Source organism: Ascaphus truei, chromosome 15, assembly GCF_040206685.1.
Source record: "Ascaphus truei isolate aAscTru1 chromosome 15, aAscTru1.hap1, whole genome shotgun sequence".
Classification (NCBI taxonomy): Eukaryota; Metazoa; Chordata; class Amphibia; order Anura; family Ascaphidae; genus Ascaphus; species Ascaphus truei.
In genome coordinates, this window is record NC_134497.1 from 38,333,705 (window position 1) to 38,348,398 (window position 14,694).

At 46.3% G+C, this 14,694-nt stretch overlaps 1 protein-coding gene across 2 annotated transcripts in view; it reads left to right on the forward strand.

The window, feature by feature from the left end:
• The first annotated feature begins 759 nt into the window (after positions 1-759).
• The window catches only part of LOC142466841 (uncharacterized), a 755,003-nt gene continuing 741,068 nt past the window's right edge, over positions 760-14,694 (forward strand). Inside the window, exons 1-2 of one of the 2 annotated variants that reach the window (XM_075572349.1) lie at positions 760-911; positions 6,256-6,445. The gene's annotated coding sequence lies outside the window, so the exon portion shown is untranslated. The remainder of the gene's footprint in view (positions 912-6,255; positions 6,446-14,694) is intronic. The other variant, XM_075572348.1, reaches the window with a different exon arrangement.

Here is a 14,694-nt window from a genome sequence, read left to right on the forward strand (position 1 = left end):
GTGTGGGCAGTGACACAACACTATACATGTATTACTCAGAAATGACGCAGTTAAAACAGAGCTGCATACTGTACATGGGGATCAATAGCCTGCATAACTATTCCTATAGATACATGTCAGTCTTACGGTCAGAACAGATGGTGTGGGCAGAGAGTGGTGTCTGGAAGCGGACACAGAAGTATACTGAATTGGCAACAGAAGCTTTTTAATAGTTAATGACACATTTAATGATTAAGAACCGTAAAAAAAAGAAAACACCAACCATAATTTCTTTTTCTTCCCGATGTTATTGCGCTCGGTGTGTGTTATTTGGGGCAGGCAGAATGCAGCGTCAGGGTTCTGATGAAGCACTTTGCAGCTCTGCTCAGCGTCAGACCCCCGGGGGGCTCTGTGTGAGGATCAGGGGGGCTCTGTGAGGGAGCAGATGGGGCTCTGTGTGAGGGAGGAGGGGGGTGGGGCACTTGTTATTAACTTGGAAAATAAACTAAATGATAAAATCAGGACAATCTGCATTTCAAAGACAAAACCAGCAGCCTGTGCTGCCCCAGCCCTCTGTGAGACAGAGAGAGAACAAGTATATATATATTTATATACATAGTGATGAACTGAAGCAGCTTTACTGAGATATATTAAGGACCAAGAGGAGGATACACATCTACATGCAGCAGAAACTATCTTTCCCTAGCACAGTGCCTGGGAAATGTTACTGTCTTGTTTTTAATCTGCACAGTATGTGACACGTGATCCGTTTTGAAGTTTAAAAACTACAACTCCCATGATCCCCTTAGTGTGAGCATGCGCAGTAGGACACAGAGCTGTGACCTGGATGTAGTCAGTGTCTCCACTTCCGGGAAAGTGAATCTGAGACTGCAGCAGAGAGGAGAGGTCAGAGCACAGCTCGCCTGCGAGAGGTAGGAAACAGCATAAATACCTATCTTATCTTATAATATATAAAATCGAAAGGTTGGTGCTAGCTGCGGTGAATCTGATTGGTCCTCAGCCTCTGGCCAATCAGATTGGTGGGTCTGACGTCACCCAACTGCCACTCTCCACACACACACTCACAAACACACACACTCACACTCTCTCACTCTCTCTCACACTCTCTCTCTCACTCTCTCTCTCACTCTCTCTCTCACTCTGTCCTCTCCGTCTTCTCCCCCGCCATCACACTCACCTCCCTCCCCAGCGCTCACTCACCTCCCTCCCCGGCCCTCACTCACCTCCCTCCCCTCACTCACCTCCCTCCCCTCACTCACCTCCCTCCCCGGCCCTCACTCACCTCCCTCCCTGGCGCTCACGCACCTCCCTCCCCGGCGCTCACTCACCTCCCTCCCCGGCACTCACTCACCTCCCTCCCCTGCGCTCGCGCACCTCCCTCCCCGGTGCTCACTCACCTCCCTTCCCGGCGCTCACTTCCCTCCACTGCGCTCACTTACCTCACTCCCCGGCGGGGGGATAGGCAGTGGGCAGGCAGCTTGCAGCTGCCTCGCGGCGCCGAGTGCCTAAGATGGCGGCGCCCGGAAGAACCCCCTTCCTCCCTCGCGGCGCCGAGTGCCTAAGATGGCGGCGCCCGGAAGGAGAGGTGACATAGTAATCAAAACAAAGTTAATGTAAGTGATGTGAATATATATATATTAGGACAGGATAAAACATGCATATAAGTACAACAAAACAAGAAAAAACACAAAAGCGCACCAAGATGAGAGATAGATATTGTATTAGCAACAAATAATAAAATTAGTAACTTACATATAAAATTTCTTTAATAATCCCCGATTCTGGTGTCTATCACAGGAGTAGGGCATCACATAGGAAGTATGAAGGGTAATCTCAGTTCTGAGAGATCAGACCCGCGCGCTGGGGCTGTCTCTGTTCACTCTCCTGTCCTCCACGTGTGGTAGCGTGGTGCGGAGTGTAGCGCGCATGTGCAGGAACCGGGGCCTTCAATAGGTGTCCTTAGGATGCCTGTCCGTTTTTGATAGCATAGAAACAATCGGAAATAAGCAGGAACGGTACACTTGAGTGTGTACTGGTGGTGGGTAGTAAAACCGCCAGCCACAACAGAGCAGAACTTTTCATGCATATAAGTACACCCTAATAAAAATGGAATAACCAAGCGTTTCAAATGAATTTGTACAAGATAATAAATCATAATGGTAGATCATATGTAAATGAGCTGGAAAAGAGTCTCCCGTAGATCAACAACAACAACTAAGAGTAGAGAAGACTAGGGGGGCCAGGTTAGAGGTGAAGGAGACTCACCCCTCTGACAAAGGATGGATCACCCAGCATCAGGACCCAGAGCCCAACCGTATAGTCACATACCTCAGAGTACAGAGCAATAGAGTAGGACCAGCACCAGACCATATCGAGGATAATACAGAGATAGTGTTAATGACACATACACCGCACAGGGGGCAGGTGCCTGGGCAAAATTGACTACAAATAGCAGCCCATATTGCGATCCTTGTTCATGCCCCATGGAGTCATGGTACCGAGAGTTCTAATCCATCTGGATTCCTTCTTAAACAGTGATTTCTGCAGATTGCCGCCACGTTGGCCCATTCTCATCCCATCGATAATCTGGTACCTCAATTGACTCACGTTGTGCCCAGCCTGTGTGAAATGATGTGCTACCGGAGCATCCGGGTCACATCTGCGTATGGCCGCTTTGTGCTGTCCAATCCTATCCTTTATTCTCTGGGTGGTCTCCCCACATAACCCATGCCACACAGACATTTAATGAGATATGACGTTTTTTGACAGACACCCAGGGAAAGGATGCCAATTATAGATCTACTTAAGATTATTCTGCAAGAAAACTTTTTTCTATTTGAAGATGGTTTTTATGTTCAGATACAGGGAACGGCCATGGGCTCCAATGTTAAATAACATTTTATTATTTTGGCTTTTATTGGTACCCGTCCTCCTACAGTGTTTGGAGCGGTTACTTTAGATCATGTGTATCCTATTGCCAACTATATAAGTATTTGACTGCTATGTGATTATACCTCTGGACTGAGTGCAGCAAATAGGGTTCTTTTTGGGTGATTCTGATTTCACCTGGTTTGTTTGCATATGTGCCTCTGTCTCTCCCTATATGCACCGTCCTCACTATTAAAACTTCTACCTATACCTATTTAGGTGAGCGGTGTTAGGCCTTTCTGTTGTGCATACAGCCAATTAAATATAATCATTTAATAAAATATACTTTCACATTGTGCTAAAATGTCTACGTACCCTTTTCTCGTGTCAGGGATAGAGTAATAAGTGGCTCGCAGGGTTATATGCTTTATCCAAAGGGATAACTAAATGACCTTTTTTCAAGAGATATATTTCACTGTGTATTTTTGTCACATTGGATGTTGCTCTGGACTAATTTGATTCTTGTTATAGAATAAGAAGATATATTCTCTACTCTTACTTGGCTTATCCCTTCCACACTATAGAAACCTGACTTTACAATTTGCACACAAATAAGAACCTTGTAGCTTTATCACCCACCCCCTCACCTTGCTCTTCCCCCACCCCCTCACCTCGCTCTTCCCCCACCCCCTCACCTCGCTCTTCCCCCACCCCCTCACCTCGCTCTTCCCCCACCCCCTCACCTCGCTCTTCCCCCACCCCCTCACCTCGCTCTTCCCCCACCCCCTCACCTCGCTCTTCCCCCACCCCCTCCCCTCGCTCTTCCCCCACCCCCCTCCCCTCGCTCTTCCCCCACCCCCCTCGCTCTTCCCCCACCCCCCTCTCACCCCCTCACCTCGCTCTTCCCTCACCTCGCTCTTACCCCCTCCCACCCCCTCACCTCGCAATTTTTTTTTATTGTCGCTTAGTTTACACACAGTCACTGTAATGCATATGCGACAGTCAGGTCCAAGAGCTGACACTGTAGAACCCCAACACACGGATCAGGGGTAACCAAGTGGGCTTAAAGACAAAAGGAATGGGGGACAGAAAAGAGGAAAAAGATCACTCAAATTCAAAAATAAAACAATTTATAGTAGCATAAAAAGAAAGTACAAAACTTACAATAAAAAATGAGATCATATGGCTCCAAATACACCGGGCAGGTAAACACTCAAACAGAAGATCCGTAGTCCAGGTACAATCCCCCTCTCCGGGTCGCAGAGGGCGTGTGCTTAGGGAAAGTCATAGACCGGCATCCACTTGTGGTGATTCCTGCGCTCGTGTAGGCAATGTTAGGCGTGTTGCGTCATCACGTTAGTGCCCAGCATGCAATGGCTCTCCTACGCATTTCGTGTCACGTGAGACACTTCGTCAGGGGTTAGCCACAGTGATCATTGGAACTAACTAAATGCATCAAGCTAACCAATGAAAAACATTTTACACTCGTCTGGGAGGTGATATCATCAGCTTTCCAATTAGTTTACAGGCTACAGCAGCATAAACAATTACAGCAGAAAACAATTAACATAAAAACATAGAAAAACATAAGACATAAGGAGCACAATATCCTAAAGTAAAGTGTATTCAATGATAATGATAAATATATCCATCAAAATGTATTATTAAGCATCCAAACAGAAATAAAAAAATTGTGTCTAATACGAGTTATTAATATAAACCCCTAATTAGACCTACATAACACATAACCAAAAGAATACCAAACGATTGTGTGAATATTGTTTACAATGTAAGTAGTAGAAAGTTCTAAATGTTGTCAATATCGAAAATTATATAACAAACACTTATACTAAAAGTATTTTAAGTACACGTCTTAACCGTGTAAAAATAGCCATACCCACTATCATAAGAATTAATGGCGATATTACACACTGGCATTGATGATATTATGAGTATTATACCCATACTGTTGATATACAGAATGAGTTAATATCGTGTGACACAACTTAGCAGTGTGAAATAACCATACCCACTATCACATAAATATTAATGACGATAATAAATGCTAACATTAATGGTATATGGGTATTCTACCTATCCTGTTGATATACAGAATGAGTTGATATAGCGTGACATAGCGTGATCCAGCGTTACATGCATATACGACAGTCGGGTCCAAGAGCTGACACTCTAGGACCCCAACACACGATCCGGGGTAACCAAGTGGGCTTAACCTTTATTATTGAGCCTGGTTTACCCCCTCACCGTCACAGAGAGTTACCAGTCACACATGGTTTGTCTTACTGTGTTTCTATTGCTGTTTGTGTTCTGTATCCCCCTTCCTCCCACACCCTTTATTTGCCTCCCAGGTACTGATCTGCAGGGGGTTATTTTTCCTTATCCACTTTGCCTCCTCTGTTTACCAAACACTAGATTCACTAAAGCGCAATAGCCTCAGTTGCACTGTAACAGTCACTCAAGTAAATGGCAATGAGCATGTGATCACAGCAGCTCTTTGCACCTCTCCCCTCACTCCTGTCTTCTCCTCACAGCCTTGTTCAGCACCATTGCTGCCCGTATGTCGCCTTACACGGCCTGTTCAAACAATGTTCAGACAAATAGGGCTGAGGAGACAATAGGAAAAAGGATGGATGTAAAACTTCATGTGCGCTCTCACCTTTTAATTCTCCTGCTTTAATAACATGATGCCCTCCTTCTCTAAATCAGAGACATCAAGGCCATGCTGCCTTCCTCAGAGGTGTGCTTGGCATGATACCTTCTCATGCTGACTCCTTTTAAGCTTTAAACAGTATTTCTGTATTTGATCATATATGTTAATGACCCTGCACTTGAGCATAATGTTACACTTTTCTTACAGGGGCTGGTTCCACTTTTTTAGTTTTCTTATTCAAGCCCAAACCGACATTGTTACCTCATTAGACTGTGGCTCAAGGCTTTTTCTATATTCCAGTTTCCAAATCAGCTCAAGGCCTGTTATACGCTCAGCTTGCTAAAGTAACACATTCCTGCTACAACACCTTGTTACATCAACCCCACTTTCTGTTTCTGCTTATTTCCACCGGAAGAAAACTCACGTTTGTGTCACTTGTCATCGTGTCGGGGACTTTTTAGTTACAACAGTGTTTTTTTAAGTAATACAGTGAGATAGTCACTAGTGTGGCCTGTGGCTCCCATTCCTTTCAAACTGTGGGTACATACAAGTGAGCCATCGTATATATATTGCTCTGAATTAACTTCTGTTCACCTCAAAAACTGTAGAGAAGAAAGAAAAGACAAGTCACATTATTAACAACTTGTATCTTTTTTCAGCTCTTCCTTTATAAAATAGACATTACTTTGAGACCTCAGTAACTGTCCCAATTTTAGGTTTGTAAATTGTGTGAGAAACGAGGAAGAACAGAATCTTGTGGCGTTGCAGTACCACAGGAAAATCTACTACATAACCTGCACAGACCTCCCCCCACACACAGAGCTCCTGGTCTGGTATGGAGATGAATATGGGAAAGAGCTTGTTATCAAGAGGGCACGCTGTGGAAAAGTAACGCGCTAGCACAAGGTAATCAGGAATATGTGTGTTGTGTGGTTTTTACATCTCTATTGTCTTATTACTGATGTTAAACTGCAAATATTGATAGATCTGCATACACCATTGCGGGTCAACTAGAACTTAATATCACTAAACCTGACTTGAGTCAAAGGGCCGGATACATCAAGCTGCGGTAACCAAAAATGCTGTATTACCGCTGTCACGGTAGCTTATGACAGGCTGTAATTTTCACCAAAACTATATATAAATATATATATACCTGGGTTTGAACTGGGACGAGACTCAGATATGATAAAATATAATTTATTCCTTGATAAAGGTGAACACAACAGATTATACAAATAACAGCAAAATATAGGCACTTACTTAACGATTATGACAAGAAAGCCATCAGGATTACAGACTGGGCCATTTCTTCCATATTTCAGCTGACATCACAGCAATACATGCAGGACACATGCAGAACATGAAGGCTTTGCATGCAGGCATCAAGACATTACATGAAGACAATGAAGACAATGGGTAAAAGGGTGGCTCTGACTTAAATATCATTGTAACCCTTCTTTCCCAGTTACGGCGCCGAGCCGTCTAGCAAAAGTCCCTTTGAAGCGGATTTTGGACTTCCAGGGTTCAGTGTGAAATGTCACACTTAAACTGGTTAGTTCCTTTGGTCAGTTGGGCCAAGCATAAACAATTAGCAATTTAGCCTTTGATGACCAGGCTATGTAAATTCTAGCCTTCCTGCTTATTACCATAGCAGGGGGGTTGCAGTTTCTCAGAACTCAACCAAAATTTCATATTTACTGCAAATCACTTCATAACTTCCGTTCAGTAAAACATACAGGCAGGTGAGACATATTAATACATTCCGTCACACCTGACACTCCCGGAGAGACCAAACATTACAGTGTAATATGAAAATTAATAGAGATATTAATATCTGGCACTTAGTAGCTGTTAGATATACAGTGTTTAGACTCAACAGATGGGCTAAATCCCACGAATACACATATGTAACTCTTAGCATGTTCAGCCAAGGACATCTCACAATATTCTTATATTTAATAAGGTCACTCATTCTGATTTCCTGCTTGGGTAGCCCTCCATCAATAAACCCTTTGAAGCAGGGAGGACATTTGTCACCTGGTTTCAGATTACTCAGGGCAGGATACCTTTTGCTGTAAGGTGTGAGTTATAATGCTCACCCCCACTCTAGCTTCCTGGGTCCCGCATACCAATTAGGTAATTACCCTTTGATCAGGGCTATGTAAATTCTAGCAAGCTGTCCTGCTTGCATTACAAAGGGGCAGGCATTCTGCCTGTACATTAGCATTAGCACACCATTAGCATTCTGCCTGTACATTTCAAAAACTGCCCCAGAAAGGCACTTTATCAAAAATATATGTTTCCCTATTTTAACATTAACCCTTTCCCTCCCGCAGCAACCCTAGTGTATGTGTGAGTGCAAACACCAAGATAACACAATACAGTTACACAGGGAAATAAGCATTTTCATGTCATAACAAGGGTTGAATCACATTTCTGGACCTCGGCCCAGTTAACCCCTTGTCTCCCTGGCGAGGTTAGAGGGGGCCAATTGGGGGGTAACCCCGTTAATCCCGGGCCAAACCCTCACGATCGTCACACCTCCCCAGCTCAAGGGGTGCCTGATATCCCTGTGGCCTCCCCCTGGCCCTGGGATACCACTGGCGCCCTTGACGCACTCGATACATCCTGCGGGGTTGGCCTGGCAAAATTGTCCTCCGGCAATGACCAGTACACAGTGGATTGTAAAGTCCAGATCCTGCAAAGCCAGGCATTCTCCTTTGCCTCCCTCTGCCCCCCACCCAGTGCCTTGTGAACCAAGTCCATGGTGAAGGGGCCCCTGTGCAGACCATGCTGCACATTGCCCAGAGACTGGCATGTCTCTGCACCAGCAGGAGACCAGCTATCCAGCACTGACCGTCTCTTTCCTGTCAACCAAGTCTGGGAAAGGGTTATGTCACTATTCTGTAGGGACCCTACCTGCCCTGGCTCTGTGCCAACCTGTAGCTGCTCCGCTATACTCCTGACTCTCCTCCCTGGCTGCCTATCTACCCACAGCCCCTCCTTTGGGAACCCTATGGAATCTGTCAGGGGGGTCACTCCTGGCCAGTTAGGACAAGGGACCTTCTGCCTACCTAGCCCATCCATAGCTTCGGCCAGCTGCCTGACACCCCACTGACCTACTATCTTTCCCTGCTCCCCAGTGTCTCTCTACCTAGCCTCCCCTAGGCCTAGCACCTCAGCCCCTGCTGATGACTCCTGCTGCTTACCTCCCTGCAGCCCACCTGCACTCCTCTCCTCCCTGGGCAATCCTAACCCAGACCCTGGAACTACCTGAGTGCACCTACCTCCCTGACCTTGTCTCCCCCTTACCAGGGATAAGCTCAGGGGCATCTCTCCCGATGCAACTGCCTTAGCTCTTGGCTGGCAGGTATCTCTGGGGTGGCACAAACTGGCCACTGCCCATGATACCCCCAGCCCATAGCTAGGCTGCAACAGGGGGTTGCTGATCTGAGAAACCCCCTGAGGCTCTGCCAGGGTAATGGGGGACTCTAGCTGCAATACCTGCTGCTTTCCCTCCCCGGCTACCACTAGCCCTCCTTCTCTCACTGAGATCTGATGCTGGCTACCTACCTGCAGCCCCCCCTCACTCCGCTTCTCCCTAGCTAATCCTAACCTGGATCCTAGGGACACCTGAGTGAGGCCATCTCCCTGACACTGTCTCCCCATTACCGGGGATGAGCTCAGGGTTGCTGGTGCAGATGCACCCACCTTAGCTTCTGGCTGGCAGGTAATCTGGGGGTGGTCTAACTGTGCCACAACCCCTGGTACCCCCAGCCCATAGCAAGACTGCAACAGTGGGACTCTTAACTGAGAGTCCCCTTGCCGCTCCGTCAAGGTAATGGGGAAATCTGGCTGGCTCACTTGCTGCCTTCCCTCCCCGGTTCCCACTGGCCCACCCAACCCTCTCCCAGGCAATCCTACCCTAGAGCTGGGTGCTAACGGGGCGAGCCCCTCTCCCTGAAGCTGTGCCCCCATTACCGGAGGTGAGCTCAGGGTTGCTGGTGCAGATGCACCCACCTCAGCTCCAACCTGGCAGGTAATCTGGGGGTGGTCTAACTTTGCCACAACCCCGGATACCTCCAGCCCATAGCAAGGCTGCAACAGTGGGGCTCTTAACTGGGAGTCCCCTTGCTGCTCCGCCAGGGTAATGGGTGCCCTACAAGCTGCCCTTCCTTCCCCTCCCCTGGTACCCATATCTCCTGCCACCCCCCGGTCACCCCTATAGTGAAACAACAGGGTACAGTCATAGGGAAACATAAGTCAGAGTCAGTCTGCGACTTGGTCTGGCTTACCTTGCTGGTCCCCGCAGAAACCGCCGCCTTCGTTGGTCCCAATTGCAGGGGGACTGGAGCGGCCGCCCAGGTTGGGTACAGGTAAAACGGTGCAGGACAAGGGTCCCAGGTCTTTGTGGAGGAACACAGCTCCATGCAAACTTGGTAAAATAACCCCCTCCCGCAAACCCTGTCCCTCCCCCCAAATAAAACTGCCGCCGGCAGGATGCCGGAGTGGCGGCTTCTTCTCTGCCGCCGCCGCTGGTTCTCCACCGTGATCAGGTGGATGGCCGCTGCTCTCCACCGCTGTTGCTGATGCAGCCCGTCCAGGTTCTCCAGGAGACGTCCCGAGGAGGGTTGTTGCCCTGGCTGGGCGGGAGCCATCAGAGGATGCCGCTAACTGGGTCATCTTTTCCGCAGCTCGTGAGTGTTGGCCCTGAGGGCCTTCTTCGCCTGACCGCGCACGGTCAGGGCACTAGGCATTATTCTGGCCCATTTGTTGGCAGTGCCGCAGCAACTGCCGGTGCTTCTCCGCCACCGGTGGACTAACCCCAGCAAGGGGAACGGAGTCCAGAGTGGAGTTGCTGGAGCGCCGGGCTCTGGGAGGGAATAAGCGGGTCGGATCATTGCCAGCTTCAGCTGCTCGAGCCGCTCTGCCGGGGACATCTCTCCCTGCGCAAACATCAGGGCCAGCAATTCTGGGTAAAATGGACTGGCCGCCGCAACGGCCAATACCTCTCCTGGTGCACGACTTCTATGGTCTCTGAGACCACCCTCTCCCTCCACAAGTTTCTGCCGTCCCGGAGCTGGGTCCCTTCCCTGCTCTCCGGGCGGTGTGATGGTTACAGCAGCTGCAGCTGTGGATCTTTGCTCAGCCTGCCGGGTTTCAGGCTCTCTCTCTCAGCCTTGCTGGCTGCTGGTCCCCGCGCCGACTTGATGCACTCCTCCGGTCTCAGTGCCCGGCTCCAGTCAGACGGATGGCCGGCACTTTGGTTCTGGAGGCAATGCTTCTCACAAGTAGGGGAACAGTGAGGAGGTGCCATATCTTGTGTTATATGTTGAACACTGTGTGTTCAATATCTTTAGTCCCAGGAACTTGCAATTACCATCAAGTTCCCACTGGATCATAGTATCCCGCAGAATACTGTAATCCAGGTCCAGTTCAGTCCCGCCAGCTGCCACCAGTTAATTACAAGCTTGTCACGGTAGCTTATGACAGGCTGTAATTTACACCAAAACTATATATAAATATATATATACCTGGGTTTGAACTGGGACGAGACTCAGATATGATAAAATATAATTTATTCCTTGATAAAGGTGAACACAACAGATTATACAAATAACAGCAAAATATAGGCACTTACTTAACGATTATGACAAGAAAGCCATCAGGATTACAGACTGGGCCATTTCTTCCATATTTCAGCTGACATCACAGCAAGTTAAGGTAGGGGAGGGGGGGGGTGGGGAAATAAGCTCAAGCGACTGTCTAGAAAACGGTGCCAGGGGTAAGGAAACTAATAGCATAGACCAGGGGGGCGCAAACTTTTTTCCCTGCGCCCCCCTGACGGCTGTCCCCTCGCTCCCGCGCCCCCCCCAACCCCAACCTACCCGCGCTCCGGCGTAATGACGTCACATTGCCATAGCAACGTGACGTCACATGACCTCGCAGCGTCATTTTTACGCCGCGTTGCCATGGCGACGCCGGGAGGAAGCCGCCGGAGCCACGGGTAAGTATGGTTTACAGAGGCCCTGCAGCTCCCCCGGCACTTAATTTAAGTGCCTTCGGGAAGCGCGCGGGGCCTCTGTAAACCCCGCGCCCCCCGTCGGCAGTCTCGCGCCCCCCCTGGGGGTCGCGCCCCACAGATTGCGCACCGCTGGCATAGACTATACTTGCCTAGGCAAGAAAAAGGACCCCTTTAGAACAAGCACTTGTGTGGTGATAAACATAAATAAATGAAATAAACCTTTAATAATATAGGGTTAAAAATAGGACACACAAAGAATAAAACAAGGATTAAATCGCTAGCACTTAGTCTTAATAATCAGACTTGTTGCCATATGGGTAAAGGGAACCTGGTAATGACTGGCACTGGCAAGATAGATATGTAGCTTGTGCCTCAGTGTGGTATAATTTATGAGATTGATACGCAGTCTGTAAGTGATGTACCGGACAAGCGTATATCCACAACTGACTGGATTATAACTTGAGGAGAGTATACAGTTGGTTACTAAGTTAGTGATCGGTGCACAATATATAGATCACACCTAGTACTAATCACGGTTAGAGAATTCTGATAGTGGTACTCATATCTTCAAGGATTGATATCAATAAAAAGGTCCCTAATAACGACGCAAGTAATTAAAAAAGTGTAAGTATAAGCTACTGTGTAGCTAGGGAAGATAGACTGCTAGTGGTGAGACTCAAGTGAATATATAGATGAGTCTATCACACGGTAACCTAATAATGTCTAGTAGGTAACATAGGGTACCTCAGCCTATATCTGTGAGCTCTTACAGATATTTAATATAATAGTACACGAAGATATACAATACAGACCGGCGCCGAAATAGTCCAACAGGTAAAGAGAGTCCAATGTTGATATTGTCTCTTAGACTTGTATCTGCAGAAGTACTGGGATGCTCCAAATTTCTTAAAGATGTAACTCCACATGTATCAGGGAGAAAAACAAAGAAAACACATCATAGTGCAACACAGCTGATACTATCATTAAAGTGTACCAACAAAACACACTAACAAGACAAACACTACATAAAACAAGTAAGGCTGACTGAAAATGAAAAAAGATTTATTAACACACAAAATACTGAGGCAGACGTGGGATCCGGTTGGTAAAAACCAGAATCCTACTTACAGGACTGCCACAGATCACAGGCAGAGGTTTGGAGTCTGTCTTGTCTTTGCTGCTACTCCGTCCGAACACGTGACCTCCCAGGGGTTCCCTGCTTCGGCGACCGGAACTGCGTCACTCTCCGCGACACCGGAGCTTCCAGAGGTACAAGCCCTCTCTCTCCTAGCAGTATGACACCTGGTTCGCCGTTCTGGGAGCATCAAAGAAAGCACCAAACACGTCCACTCCTTCTGGCATCTGCGTCTCTTGTCCTGATAAGTCTCTGCCCCACTGAACAATAAAATCTTTAAAACGGCCCAACGCGTTTCGTGCGCATGCGCACTTCTTCAGGGGATATCTCACTAGGTGATTGATAGCCTTAAGTACCGACGGGTTAACTGCTATTGGATATGGTTAACTCACGTCAGCCTATGCACCTGTTATATCAATCATTCCTAATGAACAAACAGCCTTACTACACAACACTAAACATACAAGTACACTTAAACTATTCCTAACACAAATGTTATACAAATAATTAAAATAATCTTCTTACTAATACATATAATTCATTCTTATATTTATAAGGTATATCCTTACTCTTCTATGGGATCCCTATCTCTAAAGTGACCTAGTGTATAGATATTATATAAAACATATATATATATGATAAAATTAATAAATATTTAATTTAAAATATTAAAATTATTTTAAAAAGACTCCCAATTCAAAATCTATATTTAAACCATTTGGAGAGAGGGTTTTCAGCTCATAGATCCAGTAGGCTTCACGCCTACTAATCTGTTTGAGCTGATCACCCCCTCTCCAATTGGCCTGCACTGTCTCAATAGCTTGACATTTCAATCCTGCTGGATTCTGGTTATGATATACCAGAAAGTGATGTGATACACTATGTGTTATGAGACCTCTTTTAATGTTGTAAATATGCTCATAAATTCTTCTTTGATAGCGTCTCCCTGTACGGCCCACATATTGGAGCCCACAGGGGCACTGAAGTAAGTATATCACAAACTCTGTGTGACAGTTGATAAATGAATTTATATTATAAATTCTTGATGTCACATTGGATCTAAATGTTTTTGTGTTTTTGCTAAATGAGCAAGCAGTGCATTTATTACACTTAAAAAAGCCCTTGCTTACATTTTTGGACCCCGGTTTTGGTTGTCCCAATGGGCAACTGGGTGCAAGACGTGACTTTATATTCGCCGCTTTTGTGAAAATAATTTTTGGTTTAGCTGGAAGACAATGTGCTAAAGTGTTGTCACACAACAGAATTGGCCAATGTTTATTCAGCACCTGGCGTATTTTGGGGGCCATTTCATTGTACTGCGTAATGAATGCCAGATTACCATTATTATCCATATCTTTTGTATGTTGTTTGTATTCCAAAAGACTTGTTCTATCTATTTGATCTACTTGGTTGGCAGCTTCCACAAGTAATCTTTCTGGATATTTCCTAGCTTTGAATTTTTCTTTCAGCTCTTTCGCCTGAGTTGCAAACTCCTCCTGATTGGAGCAATTGCGCTTCAAGCAAATGAGCTGACCTTTCGGAATATTTCGTATCCAGGACGGGTTATGCTGGCTGTCTGCCCTTAAATAATTGTTCGCCTGTACTGATTTAAAGTATGTTTTGGTCTGAATTTTGTTATTAATATCTATAGATATGTTCAGATCTAAAAATTCTATGTGTTGACTATTGCTATTAAATGTGAAGGACAAATCCCTATTATTCTTGTTTAAATAAATAAAGAAGAGATCTAACTGTTCCTGGCTGCCTGACCACACAAAAAGGATATCGTCTATGAAACGGCGCCAGAGTACAAGGTTGGCCCCAAATGGACAGTTGTTCCAGACATAGTCTTCTTCCCAACTGTCCATAAATAAATTCGCATAGCTAGGGGCAAACCTTGTACCCATTGCCGTTCCACAGATCTGTAGAAAAAATTGTGAATTAAACTGAAAATAATTGTGACTTAAAATAAATTTGATACTATCTAATAAG